Source organism: Ovis aries, chromosome 18, assembly GCF_016772045.2.
Source record: "Ovis aries strain OAR_USU_Benz2616 breed Rambouillet chromosome 18, ARS-UI_Ramb_v3.0, whole genome shotgun sequence".
In the NCBI taxonomy this organism is placed as follows: domain Eukaryota; kingdom Metazoa; phylum Chordata; class Mammalia; order Artiodactyla; family Bovidae; genus Ovis; species Ovis aries.
Genome location: NC_056071.1, coordinates 23,574,247 through 23,594,943, shown reverse-complemented (window position 1 = coordinate 23,594,943; position 20,697 = coordinate 23,574,247). Strand labels below are relative to the sequence as shown.

The window sequence follows — 20,697 nt, the reverse complement described above, 5'->3', positions numbered from 1 at the left end:
ACAATGAATGTACTGCGGGGTATTGAGCCATAGAGGGTAAATGTATTTTTGCTTGTTTTCCGCCTTCATCCTCTCTTTTAGCTCTGGCTAAGGGGCCGGTACCCCAGGAGAAATTAAACCCTGCTGAAACAGGGAAAAGGCTGATGGAAAGGAATGGTGATGTGTGTGTGTGTGTATGTGTGTGTGCGTGCGTGTGCGCGCACGCATGTGTCTGTGCTGTGTGCTCAGTTGCCTTTGACTCTTTGTGACCCCATGGGCTGTTGCCTGCCAGGCTCCTCTGTCCATAAGATTCTCTAGGCAAGAATACTGGAGTGGGTTGTCATGCCCTCCTCCAGGGAATCTTCCTGACCCAGGAGTTGAGCTGGCATCTCTTATGTCTCCTGTATTGACAGGCAGGTTCTTTACCATCAATGCCACCTGAGAAGCCCTAAGGAATGGTGATACTCCCATCGAAATTGAGAATCTTAACCAAGAAGTGGGAAATTAAAGGCTGAGAAGGAAAGACTTGGGGTGAAGCAGGTAGAGGATGGCATTGTCTCTATTCAGGGTTCCAGGGGAGGCCCCAAGGCTGAGAGACCATTGGTCTTCTGCCTGGTCTGGGAGGAGGAGGGCTTGGGAGCACAATTACACCTTAAATGAGGGGTTTCTTCTGCTTGAGTGAATGCTCATTGGCGGGGAACTCCAGGCAGACAATATAGAAGGGCAGACAATGTAGAAGGGCTGGCATCCTGGCAGGACTGAAACAAAGAGGGATTTCTTTTTCCTCTTGTGATTTTTCTGTTTACCTGAGGCCACTGTGTCTCTACTTGATCACTTGCTGCCCACAGTGATGTGGGTCTGGGTGATGCTGAACTTGGCATTCTGCACACCCTATGTCCCCTGGGATGAGGGAGGGTCTAAGGGTGACTGTGGTTGGGGGCTGGTGCTGTGGTCATTTTCTGTATCTTGTGGATACTTGCAGTCTAAAATGTTGAACCTGCAAGTACTTCAACCCCTCCAAAAAAAACCCCAAAAACAGAACACCCAGATTTTGAGCTCCTGAAAGAAATCTCTTTATCCAGACTCTGAGTGAAACCCCTATGACTGGAAATGCCAGACTGAGGGATCAGGAAGAGAAAAAAATTGTGAGAATTTGCATGAGCTTCAAGTTAGGGAACTTAAGTTTTTGGACCTCAGTTTTTCTCAGGAAATAAGAAATGGGAAAGGGTTCAGAAGAGTCCCAACTTTAGCATTATCTATGTGACTGGCTTTGTAAGTCTTGGGAAAATTCCGTATGGTCGTTTGCATTTGTTGCTTCATCTCTGAGTGGCCTGTTCTAGACAGTGTGGCTTGGCATGATTCATAGCTGGAAATAGGGTGTGGTACGTGTATACAATGGCATATCACTCGGCCATCAAAAGGGAGTGGGTAGTGCCACTTGCAGACGCGTGGATGGGAAGGCAGAGAGCAATGCGTTCTCATTGTCTCAGTTCCAGCCCTTCATTCTGTTTTCTTTCCTGTGTCCACAAGCTTCACACAAAGTGAAGCTAGAACCACAGGGCCACAAACGGTTCATCCACCTTCATCCATCCTCAGTCCTCGGGGGCCCTTCTGGCACATATTGAGCCCCTGCTGAGAGGAAAGAACCTGGAGAGCAGGGAAGGCCTGTCTTGCTGATGGGGCTTCCCTAGAGCCAAGCGCAGTCAGCTTTCAAAGACTGTTAGTGGAACTGGATTGTTCCTTAAAATTGCCAGAGAAATGTTCTTGTCTTCCCTAGAAACACATTACAAGGCAGTGATGTTCTTCCAAATGCTTCCTTTTAACTTTCTAATTATTTGATTAATGTTTCACATCCTGCCAGCTCTTAAAGATGCTTTGAGAACTCATTGGCTAATTGGAGAAGGAACTTCACAGATGCAAAAATAAGGCAGCTTCTATGCTGTCTGATTTGGTAGCCACAGGACTCCCCTGGGGGTCCAATGGTTGAGATTCCACATTTCCACTGCAGGGGATGCTGGTTCCATACCTGGTCAGGGAACTAAGATCCCACAGGCTGCACAGTGTGGCCAAAACGTAGAAAAAAATATAGTACCCACTGGCCACATGTGGCTGCTTCCAGTTAAGATGTGCTATAAAAATAGAAGTGCTCATTGGAATTTGAGGACTTAGGATAAAGAAAAGAAAGTGAAATATCTCATATTAATTTTGTTATTGATTGCACATCAAAGTGAGAGTATTTTGGATATATTGTGCTAAATAAAAATGTATGTTAGTAGTACTTATTTAATCTGTCTCTTTTTAACTTTTAACAAATGTGGCTGCTGAAGCAGAGTTGTTCCAGGTGGTACTCACTGTAGTACTTTATTCTCTTTCCATCTTGGAGCAGGAAGTGAGTGAGTGGGTCTTAGTCACGTAGTTGTATTAGACTCTTTGTGACCCCATGGACTGTAGCCTGCCAGACTCCTCTCCATGGGTTTCTTCTGGCAAGAATACTGGAGTAGTAGCCATTCTCTTCTTTAGAGGAACTTCCCAACCCAGGGATTGAACCCAGGTCTCTTGCATTGCAGGCAGATTCTTTACTATCTGAGCCACCAGGAAAGCCTCTTGGGCAGGAAGGGGAACTAGAAAGGCATTGACTTGCTGCATATCTTTGGAGAAAGCTTTCTCTTTTTCTGGGTATTTCTTTTTAACTCCTGTGAAATGAGAGTAGGTTCCATATCCTGAAAGGTCATTTCCAAATCCTTATTTCATAACTTATTAAAAAAGAAGGGCCAATTGACTAAAAGGTATTAAGATACTTAATGTCCACTCACCTAGAGCCAGACATCCTGGAATGTGAAGTCAAGTGGGCCTTAGGAAGCATCACGATGAACAAAGGTAGTGGAGGTGATGGAATTACAGTTGAGCTATTTCAAATCCTAAAAGATGATGCTGTGAAAGTGCTACACTCAATATGTCAGAAAATTTGGAAAACTCAGCAGTGGCCACAGGACTGGAAAAGGTCAGTTTTCATTCCAATCCCAAAGAAAGGCAATGCCAAAGAATGATCAAACTACCACACAGTTGTACTCATTTCTCACACTAGCAAAGTAATGCTCAAAATTCTCCAAATCAGGCTTCAACAGTACATGAACTGTGAAATTCCAGATGTTCAAGCTGGATTTAGAAAAGGCAGAGGAGCCAGAGATCAAATTGCCAACATCAGCTGGATCATGGAAAAGCAAGAGTTCCAGAAAAACATTTACTTCTGCTTTATTGACTATGCCAAAACCTTTGACTGTGTGGATCACAGCAAACTGTGGGAAATTCTTAAAGAGATGGGAATACCAGACCACCTGACCTGCCTCTTGAGAAATCTGTATGCAGGTCAAGAAGCAGCAGTTAGAACTGGACATGGAACAACAGACTGGTTCCAAATCGGGAAAGGAGTATGTCAAGGCTGTATATAGTCATGCTGCTTATTTAACTTATATGCAGTGTACATCATGTGAAATACCAGCCTGGATGAAGCACAAGCTGGAATCAAGAATGCTGGGAGAAATATCAAGATTGCTGGGAGAAATATCAATAACCTCAGATACGCAGATGACACCACCCTTATGTCAGAAAGTGAAGAACTAAAGAGCCTCTTGATGGAAGTGAAAGAGGAGAGTGAAAAGGTTGGCTTGAAACTCAACATTCAGAAAACAAAGATCATGGCATCTGGTCCCATCACTTCATGGCAAATAGATGGGGAAACAGTGGAAACAGTGAGAGACCCTCTTTTGGAGGGCTCCAAAATCACTGCAGATGGTGACTGCAGCCATAAAATTAAAAGATGCTTGCTCCTTGGAAGAAAAGCTATGACCAACCTAGACAGCATATTAAAAAGCAGAGACATTACTTTGCCAACAAAGGTCTGTCTAGTCAAAGGTGTGGTTTTTTTCAGTAGTCATGTATGGCTGTAAGAGTTGGACTATAAAGAAAGCTGAGAGGAGATCAAACCAGTCCATCTTAAAGGAAATCAGTCCTGAGTAGAATATTCATTGGAAGGACTGATGCTGAAGCTGAAGCTCCAATACTTTGGGCACCTGATGTGAAGAACTGACTCATTGGAAAAGACCCTGAAGCTGGGAAAGATGGAAGGCAGCAGGAGAAGGGGACAACAGAGGATGAGATGGTTGGATGGCATCACCGACTCAATGGATATGAGTTTAAGTAGGCTCCAGGATTTGGTGGTAGACAGGGAAGCCTGGCGTGCTGCAGTTCATGGGGTCGCAAAGAGTTGGACATGACTGAGTGAACTGAAATGAACTGAACTGAACTGAATGTCCACTACGGTACGGCTACCTGTCAATTGTGAATACTGACAGAAGGTGGCTTATGACAGTGTGGACTAGATGAATGTAATGTGATCCCACCAGCCAATATGAAAATCTCGCCAACAATGAACACAAAACAGGCTTAAAAAGATGAACCAAAAGGGAGGGAGAGCAAATGTTTATGTCTCTGCTGATTTAGACATTCTGTTTGTTTTTTTTTTTAACCTCCCCAACTGAACTGCATCTTCACAACAATTAGAGAATGAATCAAGCCTTTGCATCCAGGCAAACAGCTAGAAGAGGTGTTTAATACAACGCAGGAGAAGGATGCTGCGTTTGAAATGATGACCCTCTGTGCCCTAATCACTGTGTCTACAGATTTAAATATGCTACTCAGTACTGGTTATGGGAACAGAAATTTAAATGGCTTGATTTTTCTTCATCAGACTTTGCTTAACACAGACTCATTGAAGTGGAAATCTAGTTTGTACAGAATTATTTACAGTTTGTTGGTTTTTTTTTTTTTCTAAGGATCTGTTTATAAGGAGACACATCATGGGCTTAAGAGTGCCAGTTTCTAAAACCAGAATCTTTTCTGTTGGTCTCATCTCATCAGACCCCTACTAATGGGCTCTGATGTCGTTATCCCATTTCTCTCTTCTGCTCTGCCCCCTGGCCTAATTTCTTGGTTTATGTCCTCTTAGTGAGTGTCCATTTCTTTTCTCTTCCTAGGATCTAATGTTGTGGAACATTCTAGGGGAGAGGAACCTACCTCCTTCTATAGAAGCAGACATGACCAGGCACCTGCAGTGCTGTGTCCTGGGAGCCAGGATGCACTCCTGTGACCGAGTTGTGTCCAAGCAGGCAGCACACCTGAGAGAAGCTGAGCTAGCCCTTCCAAGGAGCAGGGAACAGAGAATTCATCCCCCTTGTAGTGACAACCACTGTCTTGAAGGAGCAGTGACGCTAGTGGCCTCCAGTGGGCAGCAGAGGCCAGAGGTCATGGCCTAGGTGTGGCGGTGATATATGTCAGCTGGACTCATAGCTTAATGACACCTGCCTGTCACCTGTCACTACTCACACCCAGTACCACATCCCCCTTACCTTGCTCTCTCTCTATTTTTTTTAAATTTAGAATTTCCCTGATTATACAGTAAATTATTATTTCGCCTGCCAGTGCAGGGGAAAACAAGCTCCATCCCAGGTCTGGGAAGATCCCATATGCCTGGATCGCATGCTCCTCAAGAAGAGAAAGTGAAAGCAAAGTCGCTCAGTCATGTCTGACTCTTTGCAGCCCTATGGACTGTAGCCTACCAGGCTCCTCTGTCCATGGGATTTTCCAGGCAAGAGTACCGGAGTGGGTTGCCATTTCCTTCTCCAGGGGATCTTCCCGACCCAGGGATCGAACCTGAGTCTCCCCCATTGTAGGCAGACGCTTTTACCATCTGAGCCACCAGCCACTGCAATAAGAAGCCCATGCACAGTAACTAGAGAGTAGTCCCTGCTTGCTGCAACTAGAGAAAAGCTCACACAGCAATGAAGACCCAGTGCAGCGAAAAAGAAATACATTAAAAAAATTTATTAGAGTATAGTTGCTTTGCAATGCTGTGTTCACTTCTGCTGTCAACAAGAATTGTCCTGTCCTACAGAGTCCAGGGAACAGGCCAGCAGGCAGGCGAGGAAGGGCCCAGCTGGGACTGGGCATGGCCAGGGCAGGTGCACACCAGCTGCCCCAAGAGCTGCCACTTGGAGGGACTGAGTCTGCAAGGCCAGCTCTCTCTGGGGTCTACTTTGTGTTTTCTGTGTGTCACCTGGTTGGTGAAGGAACCTGACCTCAACTCATATGGTTTCAAGGTCAAGCTTCCCATAGGTGGGCTTGGAAACTAACAAAGGTTCAAGGTCCAATTTTCGATGTAGAATTAGGTGGAAATCCCAGATATCTGCTAGCAGCTATGTGCTTTGCTGCTGTTGGTTACTCGCAAAGTCATGTCTGACTCTTTTGTGACCCCATGGACTGTAGCCCACCAAATTCCTCTGTACATGGGATTTTCCAGGCAAGAATGCTAGAGTGGGTTGCCATTTCCTTCTCCAGGGGATCTTCCCAACCCAGAGATCAAACCTGCATTGCAGGCAGATTCTTTACCACTGAGCCACTAGGGGAAGCTATGTGCTACTAGGTCTTAACCTTTCTGTGTCTTGCAGACTTAATTTCTCTGTGTCTTAGTTCCCTCCATTGAAAAATTAGGGTAATAATACTTACCTCTCATGGAGGTGTAAGGTTTAAACAAAATAACGCATGTAAAGTGGTTAGTACATAGTAGAATTTCAGTAAATGTTAGTTCTTCTTCCATTTCCCTTTATTAAAGAGTTTAAACATCATCCTTTCAGTGTTGGGGAGCTACTGAAAGATAATCAGATGACATTATTGGATGTGATTTCTCTCTTTGAAGTGCAGGAGCTATATCAGAGAGGAGGAATATTGTGTGAAACAGTAATAGGCAAGAATTTCCATGTTGTTTTAGAATTCCTGCTAGAGTCCTAACGCTAAGTTCAATTCAGTTCAGTCACTCAGTCATGTCTGATTCTTTGCAACCCCATGAATCACAGCATGCCAGGCCTCCCTGTCCATCACCAACTCCCAGAGCCTACCCAAACTCATGTCCATTGAGTCAGTGATGCCATCCAAATATCTTATCTTCTGTCGTCCCCATCTCCTCAATTTTTCCCAGCATCAGGGTCTTTTCAAATGAGTCAGCTCTTCGCATCAGGTGGCCAAAGTATTGGAGTTTCAGCTTCAACATCAGCCCTTGCAATGAACACCCAGGATTGATCTCCTTTAGGATGGACTGGTTGGATCTCCTTGCAGTCCAAGGGACTCTCAAGAGTCTTCTCCAACACCGCAGTTCAAAAGCATCAATTCTTCTGTGCTCATCTTTCTTTATAGTCCAACTCTCACATCCATACCTGACTACTGGAAAAACCATAGTCTGGGCTAGACAGACCTTTGTTGGCAAAGTAATGTCTCTGCTTTTTAATATGCTGTCTAGGTTGGTCATAGCTTTTCTTCCAAGTAGTAAGCATCTTTTAATTTAATGGCTGCAATCACCATCTGCAGTGATTTTGGAGCCCCTCAAAATAAAGTCAGCCCCATCTATTTGCCATGAAGCAATGCGACCAGATGCAATGATCTTAGTTTTCTGGATGTTGAGCTTTAAGCCAACTTGTTCACTCTCCTCTTTCACCTTCAAATAGGTCCTAAATATTCCACCTCAAGAGGGTTGCTGGAAACATCTCCCTGTGTCTTAGTAGAAGGCACAGAAATCACCCAGGGGCTCTCACCAACTCCATTTCTGAGGCCGTGTATGTAAGTGGTAGCTGTGGTGTGTGTGCTAAGTCACTGTAGTCATGTCCGACTCTTTGAGGTCCTATCGACTGTAACCCGCGAGGCTTCTCTGTCCATGGCAAGAATACTGGAGTGGGTTGCCATGCCTTCTTCCAGGGGGTCTTCCCGACTCAGAGGCTGAATCCATGTTTCTTGTGTCTCCTGCAGCTGTGGTGTATCCCCAGCTAAAAACGGTCTGCTTTCTATTATCACTATACACTGCCGATTTTGAACAATGTCAGTGATAAAGTAGTGCTCCCCACCTAACTGTTTTAGTCTAAGTTCTAACAACTGCTGTAGTTGTACTGAGTTCTAGCAAACTGTGTGTAAATATAGTAAGTCCCTCGCGTATGGACCTTCAAGTTGCGAACTTCCAAAGATGTGAGTGTGTGTTCACATGTCCAGTCACATGAGTTAGTTCGCTTGTCCGGCACACCTTGTTATGTGTGTGCACCCTCTACAAGTAGCTGTGCTCGTGTGTACTTTACTGTACAGTCCGGTATGGAGTACAGTAGTACAGTGTCTTTATTTCAAGCCCAGAACCTGTGCCATCAACGTCAGTTGTGAGTGACATCTCAGTTTTCCCTCCGTCTCCTATTGCTGATGACCCTTCAGCTCTACTATCTCCCACCCCCTCTCCCTCCTTCAGTCAGTCACTCTTGTGTGTTCATTGGATGCCAACTGTGGTATGCCAGCTATCGTACTGTACTCTTGTACTTTTCAAGGTACTGTACTGTAACATTAAAATGTTTTCTTTGTGTTTGCTATATATTATTAGTGTGAAGAGTATTATAAACTTATAGCAATACAGTACTATATAGCCAAGTGTGTTAGTTGGGTACCTAGGCTAACTTTGTTGGATGTATGAACAAATTGGACTTAATAAATGTGTTCTCAGAATAGAACTTATTGGTATAAGGGACTTACTATAAGGCTCACATTTGCACTTATTTATTAAACATTGTGGAGAAGGCAATGGCAACCCACTCCAGTACTCTTGCCTGGAAAATCCCATGGACAGAGGAGCCTGGTAGGCCGCAGTCCATGGAGTCGCAAAGAGTTGGACACGACTGAGCATCTTCACTTTCACTTTTCACTTTCATGCATTGGAGAAGGAAATGGTAACCCACTCCAGTGTTCTTGCCTGGAGAATCCCAGGGGCAGGGGAGCCTTGTGGGCTGCCATCTATGGGGTCACACAGAGTCGGACACGACTGAAGTGACTTAGCAGCAGCAGCAGCAGCATTAAACATTGTAATTTACATGGAATTTAATTGGAAGAAATCCTAGTGGTACATGTCCCCGACCCCAACCCCATGGACTCAGCTACAGGCATTCCTTTGGAGAATAAGTTCATAAAGATTCAGAATCACTGTGCTTTTTTTCAGAAACAATTGGTATCTCCATTCCTCATACCATACTTCCCTACATCTAAATGGTGGATTAGAAATATGTTATAAGGGTAGCAGACTGATTGCAAAGACAATGAAACAGGACCTGAGTTACTTCAATTCTATCATTCTATGAAAGTCTAGAGAAATAACAAAAGATGTTGATCCTCACTGCCTGGAGAAGCCAAAAGGGCAATAATTTTCACCAAAAAGCAGGCAATCTTTCTAAAGCCCTGGATAAAATAATGTCTGCTATTATCAGCCATTTTTCTCTGATCTTTGCAGAAGAAGAAAAACTTCAGACTTTTTTTTTTTTTTTCACCAAATGCAGTAGGCCATAGGCTTTTATATATAGAATAGACCTTTATTTTCTGGTGATGATATTTTAGTGAAAGTTTTCTATTTGATTGCCTACAGAGTTCATCCCAAAGAAACAAAGACATTATTTTAGTTTCTGGAATTTATTGTGAAACAGGGTTTTTAATGAATCTCTGTCAAACTTAAGATTTTCCCCAACTCTTTCTCTATCTCTTGCTTCATGTTAAAGAAACTTTTTGAAGTTAGAATTTATAAAAAGTGTTCTTTTATCAACTACAAGCAAAGCAATATGACAAATCTGGCTCTACTGTCTATTGAACGTGAACATGCAAACAACATCAATTTTCAGAAGTCATTGACAAATGTGCATAAATTAAGCCTTGAACATAGAAACCATAGTGCTATTTTTCATGACTGTGACAGGTCAATATGTAGGTACAAGTTTTTCTTTTAAAAAAATAGGTTAATTAAAAAGAAGTAATCCCTTACTTTTGAACTTTTTAGTGCTTTAATATTTATTTTATTTTTATAGGCATGATTGTGTATATGAAGTTCAATGAACATTTTTCTCTCCAGCATTTTTTCCTGGCTATTATTATCTGTTTCATTTCATGTTTATTCCTGAAAATAGTTTTGTCCTGTAGAGGATGGGAGCTTTAACAGAATGATTCACCTGATATGTCAACTATACCACTGAAAGTGAAAATGAAAGTCGCCCAGTCATGTCCGAGTCTTTACAACCCCATGGACTATATAGTCCATGGAAATCTCCAGGCAATAATACTGGAGTGGGTAGCCTTTCCCTTTTTCAAGAGGACTTCCCAACCCAGGGATCCGACCCAGGTCCCCCATATTGCAGGCAGATTCTTTACCAGATGATCACTGAACAGAAGACTAAACACTGAAGCAATCATCAGCCCCATGCCTCCAAGCCGAGAGTGGAGGCCTGATAGCTCCACTGTGGAAACAGGTGGTCACCACAAGTAGAAGATACTAGGGTACCGTTCCCCAGCTGGGCAGTCACCTGTGCTGTAAACTTGCTGATGTGTCCTTTACAGCAGGATGAAAGGAGAGGGAGAAGGGAAAGGGGAAGTCAGAGTGGCATGGATGAGTCTATTTCCTGTGGTCAAGGACACTGTGGGGAATGCTGCCTGACAATGCAGGAAACATCGGTTCAATTTCTGGTCCAAGAAGATTCCACATGATGCAGAGAAACTAAGCTCATGCGCCACAGCTACTAGAGCCTGAGTACCCTAGAGCCGGTGCTCTGAAACAAGAGAAGCCACCGCAACGAGAAGCCCACTCACTTCAACTAGAGGGTATCCCCCGCTTACTGCAACTAGAGAAAGCCTGTACACAGAGACCAAGACCCAGTGCAGCCAAAAAGAATAAAGAACACTATGGAAGGCAGTTGGACTTGGGCTGTTTACAGATTCCTTGCCCAAAAGGGTGGCTTGCAGGGTGAAGGAACCCCAGCAGTGAGAAGGACCACAAGGCAGGCACTGAATCCAGTTTGGAAGAGGGCAAGCTTCAGTTTATCTCCCGAACTGGGCAACTACACCCTGGAAAGTGCCTTCTGAAGAATTCACAGTAGGCTCCCCTGAGAACCAACGTCATGCCTGCTCTGCAGAAGATGTGGATGGTCTGTCAGTATAGCCAAGAGAACACCTAGAGAGATGGGTAGGATGATAAGAACTTGAAGTTTTAAATAAGACTGGACTTCAGAGAAAAATTATTAAAAACTGACCAGGAAGCTGTAGGTTTCGCCCTCAGTGTCATGCAGGTGTTGATAAGAGGAATAGACAAGGCAAAGTTGAAGGTCACAGTGGTTGGAGAAAAAAAAGTTTAAGTTCGGGTCCACTGTGTTTAGATTATTAAAAAAAAGCAGCCCCTTATTTCCAATATTTCATAATAGTAGCAAAGTATTTTATAATTTTAACTTGAAAACAAAATTTACAAAAATAAATACATCTTGGTGAGATTTTGAAATTCTTAACTATAAAGTTGAGCACAATATCTTATAATTTTTTGAAAAAAATTTCTTTTTATTTATTTGACTGCTCTGGGTCTTAGTTGCAGCCTTCGAGATCTTGATCTTTATTGCTGCGGGTGAGATCTTTATTTGTAGCGTGCAGGATCCCTGTGGCACGTGGGATCTAGTTTCCTGACCAAGGATCAAACCCAGGCCCCCTGCATTGGGAGCATGAAGTCTTAGCCACTGGACCACGATGTTGGTAGTCTTAGTCACTGGACGCTAGCACAGTATCTTATAATTTTAAAATAATCCACACCTGGAACCCTGGCTCCTATTTGCAATGTAGAAAGCTGAAAAGAGAACTGTTTCTACCCTTATGACCAAAACAACATTTGAAAGCCTACAGATTCACTAGTTTCTCTGAGTCTACCAGAGTCTTGAAGATGTAAGAAAACTGACTGACTTTAAAGGAGAGAGGTATATTCAGGCAGGGTCTGAAGGTGGTTAGTCAGAAATTATAGACACTAAGCTACAGGCCAGCCAGAGCAAAAACATTCACAACAACAATCATTATGAGAAGATCGGTGGAAGATTTAGCCTCGTCTTTGTTCACTAAAAAGCTTTCAGAAGTTTCATATTTGACAGAGTGTTCAACAGAGCAGTTTATAATCCATCTGTGTGGGACAAAGATGTGTAAACCAATTTCTGGGTTAAGATTGATGACTTTAATTTTCTTGTTGAGAAAGCTGTCTGGGTGTGGGCTGTTATCATGAGTTCATTTGAGGTTTGGACAGTTGGTGGATACTAGGCATACCCTCAGTTCTGGGGCCAATAAGCTGAATCAGTTGACCATGACCTTGGAGCCTCACTGCAGTACAAGTTGGTCCTGAGTAGCAGAGGCAACCAACGAGGAAGGTCTAACCAGAGGGTTAATTTGACACTTGGTGTTTCTGAATCTTGGTTTCTCCATCTGTTGTTGTGCAGTCACTAATTCATGTCCAACTCCTTGACCCCATGGACTGCAGCATGCCAGGCTTCCCTGTCCTTTACTCTCTCCTGGAGTTTGTACAAACTCATGTCACTGAGTTAGTGATGCCATCCAATCATTGCTTCATCTGTAAGACCATACAATTTGTAATTGCACAATCCTGCCCCTGCTTAACCCACATGGTTGTTGGGAAACAATAAATAGCAAATGAAGGGAGATCCAAACAAAGAAATAATGCCGATGAAGTCATTTGTAAATATTATGCAAATTACATGATTAATTAGCTTATCTTTCTATTCAAAAGTGTTTGATGAATAGTTACTTTGAAGATCTAGTGTCAGTCACTTAGTCAAGTCCAACTATTTGCAATCCACTGGACTGTAGCCCACCAGACTCCTCTGTCCATGGGATTTTCCAGCAAGAATACTGGAGTGGGTAGCCATGCCCTTCTCCAGGGGCTTTTCCTGACCCAGGGATTGAACCTGGGTCTCCTGCATTGCAGGCAGATTCTTTACCATCTGAGCCACCAGGAAAACCCCTGAAGATCTAGAGCTAGAAGCTAATGGAGGACCATGAACACCAGGTGGCAACTTTAGGATGTAGTCTACAAGTAGTGGGAAACCTCTGAAGGTTTTGGTCAGCCAAGTAGCCTAATAAAAATGTTTTTTTCAGAAGACAAGCTAGTTGCCATGTGAGAACTATGACCCTTTTGATTCTGTTTTCTGAATTCCTCTTGAATTTGTTCCCTCCTCCTGTCCTATGTATTCTTGCCTGGAGAATCCCATGGACAGAGGAGCCTCGTGGGCTACAGTCATGGGGTTGCAAAGAGTTGGGCATGACTGAGTGACTGAGCACACGCACTTGTCCTATAGACAATGCCATAGTTCATAACTTAACATCTCTCATGTGAAATAGATATTGCAGAAATCGTCTAAATGGTCTTCTTCCCTCTAACCTTGTTTATTCTGATTCATTCTCCATGTGAACAATTTTTTTTCTCAGCCATGCTGCATGGGATGTGGGATATTAGTTCCCAGGCTAGGGATCAAACCCATGACCCTCTGCAGTAGAAGAACAGAGTCTTAATCACTGGACTCATCAAGGAAGTCTTACATTCTCCAAGTCTACCTGGAGAATTTTATCTGATTATTTATTGGTTGATTTAATGTTTACTGAGCTCTGTCAAGTACAAGGCCTTGGGAACATGGCAGCAATTTTTGCTGAAGCATAGATCTTGACATATTGCTGTTCTCTATCAGTACAATAAAGTAAAAACTCCTCCCATGACACACAATGACATTTATAACCTAGACTCTTAGCAGCCTCAAGGCTTGGCATTAATTTTTCTGCCTTATAATCTTCCTTGTATTCTGTATACAACTGTTTGCTATTGAAATAGTGGAAAGGACTCTAGGATTAGGATTGGGTATGAATTCTGGTTGGGAGACTTAAAAGGGAGATGACCTTGGGTAAGTCAGTTAGGTTCTCAGTTTATTTATTATAAAACATACCTTAAACATCTCCTGTAAAAATCAATGATATAGGAATGTAAATTGACTAGCACAGTGTCATATCAGTTGATTTGGTCACAAGTAACAGAACACCTGACCGTAGAGGTTTAGACAAATAAATGTACAGAGATTGGAAGCAGTTTCCATCTTGATTCAGTGGCTCAAAAATGACAGGGCTGAATTTCTTGATCTCACGCTGGTCACCTCATGCTCACAGTATTGTTGCTACAGCTCCAGATTTTACATCTACATCCAAGGAAGGAAAGGGGAAGGGATAGTGACTGCTATATTACTCTTTTTCATCAGGTTAGTAAAAATCTCCTGAATTCCACATAGAAGATTTTTCATTAGACCATTTTTTCCCCCAGAAGCAGATCACATGGCCTTCTTCTGTTGTCATGGAGGTTGGGAATTTGGAGAGATGAATTTTCCAGACTGCTTGAAACAAATCATGATTTGTCATTTGGGGATGGGCACCTTGCCACTCTGAATGAATTTGGAGTTCAGGTAACAAGGAAAATGAGCAAATGGTGTTGACTAGCATTGCTCAATAGTATTTTCTAAACACATCAGTCATTACCAGCATTACTCATTAGTGTTTTCAAATCTATCCACAAGAAATCCCACATGTGTTCGTATCACTAAGTATTTGCACGTGATATGTTGTGTGCTCACATGCTAGCAAAGTAATACTCAAAATTCTCCAAGTCAGGCTTTAACAGTACATGAATTGTAAACTTCCAGATGTTCAAGCTGGATTTAGAAAAGGCAGAGGAGCCAGAGATCAAACTGCCAACATCTGCTGGATCACTGAAAAAGCAAGAGAGTTCCAGAAAAACATCTACTTTTGCTTTATTGACTATGCCAAAGCCTTTGACTGTGCGGATCACAACAAACTTTGGAGAATTCTTTAAGAGATGGGAATACCAGGCCACCTGACCTGCCTCCTGAGAAATCTGTATGCAGGTCAAGAAGCAACAGTTAGAGCTGGACATGGAACAATGGACTGGTTCCAAATAGAAAAAGGAGTACACCAAGGTTGTATATTGTCACCCTGCTTATTTAACTTATATGCAGTGTACATCATGAGAAATGCTGGGCTGGAGGAAGCACAAGCTGGAATCAAGATAGCTGGAAGAAGTATCAATAACCTCAGATATGCAGATGACACCATCCTGATGGCAGAAAGTAAAGAAGAACTAAAGAGCCTCTTGATGAAAGTGAAAGAGGAGAATGAAAAAGTTGACTTAAAAAGAAAAAGATCATGGCATCTGGTCCCATTACTTCCTGGCAAATAGATAGGGAAACAATGGAAACAGTGAGCAACTTTATTTTTGGGGGCTCCAAAATCACTGCAGATGGTGATTGCAGCCATAAAATTAAAAGACACTAATTCCTTGGAAGAAAAGTTAGACAACATATTAACAAACAGAGACATTACTTTGCCAACAAAGGTCCGTCTAGTCAAAGCTATGGTTTTTCCAGTGGTCATGTGTGGATGTGAGAGTTGCACTATAAAGAAAGCTGAGCACTGAAGAATTGATGCTTTTGAATTGTGGTGTTGGAGAAGACTCTTGAGAGTCCCTTGGACTGCAAGGAGATCCAACCAGTCCATCCTAAAGGAAATAAGTCCTGAATGTTCATTGGAAGGACTGATGCTGAAGCGGAAACTCCAATACTTTGGCCATTTGATGCGAAGAACTGACTGATTTGAAAAGACACTGATGATGGGAAAGATTGAAGGTGGGAGGAGAAGGGGAAGACAGAGGATGAGATAGTTGGATGGCATCACCAACGTGATGGACATGAGTTTGAGTAGGCTCTGGAAGTTCGTGATGGACAGGAAAGCCTGGCGTGCTGCAGTCCATGGGGTTGCAAAGAGTTGGACACTGAGTGACTGAACTAGACTGCTGTGTGCATACAACACCCTCCTCCCACATTGTACTTACACAATTTTTTATTGTGCCTTTTCTCAATACATGGCCATTTCCCACTTCTTATAATTTTTAGTTTTAAGTTTCATTATTTTAAAATATCTATTTCTTTATTTGGCCGTGCCAGGTCTTAGTTGCAGCATGTAGGGTCTTTAGTTGTGGTGTGCAAGCTCTTAGTTATGGCATGTGGGATCTAGTTCCTGACCAGGGATTGAACTGCAGCCCCTTGCATTGGGAGCCCTGAGTCTTAGCCACTAGACCACCAGGAAAATCCCTCATTATCCTTTTTTAAAAGATGCACAGAGAAGATCCATTAACTGACTGCATCAAGATTTACTTAACCATTCCTCTTTAGTTGGAAATTTGTTATTTTCTATCTATTATATTATTATAGGAGAGGGAAATTTAGTTAAGGTTATGTTCTGGTCCACATATGTTACACGGATTATTTCATTCAAACCTCAAAACCTTCCTACATAGGAAAAATACCTATGCAGGTATTATTTCCATTTAACGGCTGTGGAAATCTAGGTGCAGGGAAATTAGTTTGCCCTAAGTTCTACAACTAGTGAGGAGCAGAGTCAGGATTCACAGAGAAGATGCTTTATCTACAAAGGCTGTGCTTTTTGATTGGAATCCACACTGAAATGGACATTTGTGTGGGTGTATCAGTTGTGTTCAGATCCTCTTAGCCTCTCTGGCTTTGCAGCATGTAGTCCAGGCTCCACTGCCTCTATAGTGACTACATCAGTATAGACTTTGTCCAACCTCATGTCAGCCCATGCTACTGCACTTCTCTGGGTGCCCCAGGGTCTCCTGTGGAATCTGAGGTGTGAGCCACTGAGGGACTCTCTGGACATTCACCGGTCTGTAGCCTGGAAGTTTGAAGGAATTAATGCCTCGTGGGGCAAACTTTGACCAATGGGAGATGGAAACCAGGGGATAATTTCTGCACTTCCTCTTTGTATATGGACTGTGTTGATTCATGGTTATTGCATGGCCTTGTTCAAGGTGGTCTTGTGACATCAAATATTCAGTTTTGCTTAATACCAAGCAATGGGTAGCTCCCTGCTCCCCCTATGCTGATTCTTTCTCCTTGTCTTCTTCATTCTCCTCCCCACTTCCCTGATAATGAAGTTCAGTTCAGTTCAGTTGCTCAGTTGTGTCTGACTCTTTGCGACCCCATGCATTGCAGCACACCAGGCCTCCCTGTCCATCACCAACTCCTGGAGTTTACTCAAACTTATGTCCATTGAGTCAGTGATGGCATCCAACCATCTCATCCTCTGTTGTCCCCTTCTCCTCCTGCCCTCAATCTTTCCCAGCATCAGGGTCTTTTCAAATGGGTCAGCTCTTCACATCAGGTGGCCGAAGTATTGGAGTTTCAACTTCAACCTCAGTCCTTGCAATGAACACCCAGGAATGTTCTCCTTTAGGATGGACTGGTTGGATCTCCTTGCAGTTGAAGAGACTCTCAAGAGTATTCTCCAACACCACAATTCAAAAGCATCAGTTCTTCAGTGCTCAGCTTTCTTTATAGTCCAATTCTCACATCCATACATGACCACTGGAAAAACCATAGCTTTGACTAGACAGACCTTTGTTGGCAAAGTAATGTCTCTGCTTTTTAATATGCTGTCTAGCTTTCTGCCCATGGACGCCGCCAAGAAAGCATCGTTGAAGTCTTCCCCACCTCCACTGCCGTCATGTCTAAATCAGTCTCCCAAAGAGCCCGAGCAGCTGCGGAAGCTCTTCATCGGAGGATTGAGCTTTGAAACAACCGATGAGAGTCTGAGGAGCCATTTTGAGCAATGGGGAATGCTCACAGACTGTGTGTTAATGAGGGATCCAAACACCAAGTGCTCCAGAGGCTTCGGGTTTGTCACATACACCACGGTGGAGGAGGTGGATGTTGCCATGAATGCAAGGCCACACAAGGTGGACGGAAGAGTTGTGGAACCAAAGAGGGCCGTCTCAAGAGAAGATTCTCAAAGACCTGATGCCCACTTAACTGTGAAAAAGATTTTTGTTGGTGGTATTAAAGAAGATACTGAAGAACATCACCTGAGAGATTATTTTGAACAGTATGGGAAAATTGAAAGTAATTGAAATCATGACTGACCGAGGCAGTGGCAAAAAGAGAGGCTTTGCTTTTGTAACCTTTGATGACCATGACTCCGTAGACAAGATTGTCATTCAGAAATACCACAATATATGTGTGGTCACATGAATGGCCACAGCTGTGAAGTGAGAAAAGCCCTGTCTAAGGAAGAGATGGCTAGTGCTTCATCCAGCCAGAGAGGTAAAAGTGGTTCTGGAAACTTTGGTGGCGGTCATGGAGGTGGTTTTGGTGGGAATGACAACTTTGGTCGTGGAGGAAACTTCAGTGGTCGAGGTGGCTTTGGTGGCAGCCGTGGTGGTGGTGGATATGGTGGCAGTGGGGATGGATATAATGGATTTGGTAATGACGGAAGCAATTTTGGAGGTGGCGGAAGCTACAATGATTTTGGCAATTGCAACAATCAATCTTCAAATTTTGGACCCATGAAAGGAGAAAACTTTGGAGAAAGAAGTTCTGGCCCCTACGGTGGTGGAGGCCAATACTTTGCCAAACCATGAAACCAAGGTGGCTATGGTGGCTCCAGCAGCAGCAGTAGATATGGCAGTGGCAGAAGGTTTTAATTACTGCCAGAAAACAAAGCTTAGCAGGAGAGGAGAGCCAGAGAAGTGACAGGGAAGCTACAGGTTACAACAGATTTGTGAACTCAGCCAAGCACAGTGGTGGCAGGCCCTAGCTGCTACAAAGAAGACGTGTTTTAGACAATACTCGTGTATGGGCAAAAAACTCGAGGACTGTACTTGTGACTAATTGTATAACAGGTTATTTTAGTTTCTGTTCTGTGGAAAGTGTAAAGCATTCCAACAAAGGGTTTTAATGTAGATTTTTTTTGCACCCATGCTGTTGATTGCTAAATGTAATAGTCTGATCATGACACTGAATAAATGTCTTTTTTTTTTTTTTTAAATGTGCTGTGTAAAGTTAGTCTACTCTGAAGCCATTTTGGTAAACTACCCCAACAGTGTGAAGTTAGAATTCCTTCAGGGTGATGCCGGGTTTCATTTGAAATTTATTTACAACCTGCTTGGTGGAGAAGCTGTTGTCTTCAGAACCTTGGTGTAGTTGAACTGACAGTTACTGTGTTGTGACCTGGAGTTCACCATTAAAACGGTCACCCATGCAAAGTCATGGAGGTTTTTTTTGTTTTTTGTTTTTGGTTATTAATGATTGTTGGCACATCCTATGCAATATATCTAAATTGGATTATGGTACCAGATAGAGTTATAGATGGGAATGAAGCTTGTGTATCATCCATTATCATGTGTAATCAATAAAAGATTTAATACCCTCTTGAAAAAAAATGCTGTCTAGCTTTTCTTCCAAGGAATTAGTGTTAATTTCATGGCTGCAATCACCATCTGCAGTGATTTGGAGCCCCCCAAAATAAAGTCTCTCACTGTTTCCATTGTTTCCCTATCTATTTGCCATGAAGTGATGGGACCAGGGGCCATGATCTCAGTTTTCTCAATGTTGAGTTTTAAGCCAACTTTTTCACTCTCTTCTTTCATCAAGAGGCTCTTTAGTTCTTCTTCACTTTCTGCCATCAGGGTGGTGTCATCTGCATATCTGAGGTTATTGATACTTCTCCCAGCAATCTTGATTCCAGCGTGTGCTTCCTCCAGCCCAGCGTTTCTCATGATGTACTCTGCATATAATTTAAATAAGCAGGGTGACAATATACAACCTTGGTTTACTCCTTTTTCTATTTGGAACCAGTCTGTTGTTCCATGTCCAGTTCCATGTCCAGTTTCGGTGTGCAGAAACCTGCATACAGATTTCTCAATGAAGTAATAGTAAACAAATGTGTACAATTTCAGCCTGGCTTTCTGGTCAACCCAGGCTGAGACTGTACATAATGCTATTTAATTATTTAGGATGATTTCCTTTGTCTAAAAGTGTTCCCATAGTGGGGTTACTGGATTAAAAAATATGAATATTTCTATGGCTTTGAGAGCTTTATGATTGACTTCAAATATACCCCCCCTGGCCCTTGGCTCATCCAATCAATGAATATTGTTGGGGAAGAAGAAATTTCCCTCTGTCTTTTTGTGTTATTCTGGCTGACCTAAGAATTAACTTGACATGAGATAGATTAACAAGAAATAAATCAAACAAAAGTTCAGTAACCTGTGTAAATAGGAGAGATCCAGTAAAATTGAGTAACTTGCTAAAATCACCAAAATCCCCAGTTGATTAATTTTTTTTTTTTTTTTTGGCAACACCATGTGGCACTTAGGATCTTAGTTCCCCACCAGGCATCAAACCAAAGCCCCCTGCAGTGGAAGCTTAAAGTCTTAACCATTGGACAGCCAGAGAATTCCCCATTTTATTTTTTTTTTAAACTTAAATGTTATTTTTGGGTGGATCTTCCATGTTACACGGGCTTTCTATAGTAATGGAGGTGCGGGATGACTCTAGTTGTGGTGCGTGGGCTTCTCTTGTTGCAGAGCACAGGCTCTAGAGTACAGATTCAGTAGTTGTGGCACACGGGGTTAGTTGCCTCGAGGCCTGCGGAATCTTCCTCGACCAGGGATGGAACCTATGTCCCCTGGATTGGCAGTTGTATTCTTAACCAATGGACCACCAGGGAAAGTCCTCGTGTGGCAAATTTTACTCCCCTCTATGTCTCTCATCTTTGTCAGCCTGACTTCACTCATTACTGCACTAAGTGTAGAGCGGAGATCCTCCTGGGAATGAGTTATAAAGAAGGCCGTAAACAGAAACATTTTTTACCACATACAACCAACATTGGTTCAATGTTAATGTGTGGGAAAACGTCATCTTTGCAGAAAGGGAATTT

At 42.9% G+C, this 20,697-nt stretch overlaps 1 pseudogene; it reads left to right on the top strand.

Moving 5' to 3' along the window:
* The first annotated feature begins 17,421 nt into the window (after positions 1–17,421).
* Positions 17,422–19,025, top strand: LOC101114058 (heterogeneous nuclear ribonucleoprotein A1-like; annotated as a pseudogene).
* Positions 19,026–20,697: the final 1,672 nt, after the last annotated feature.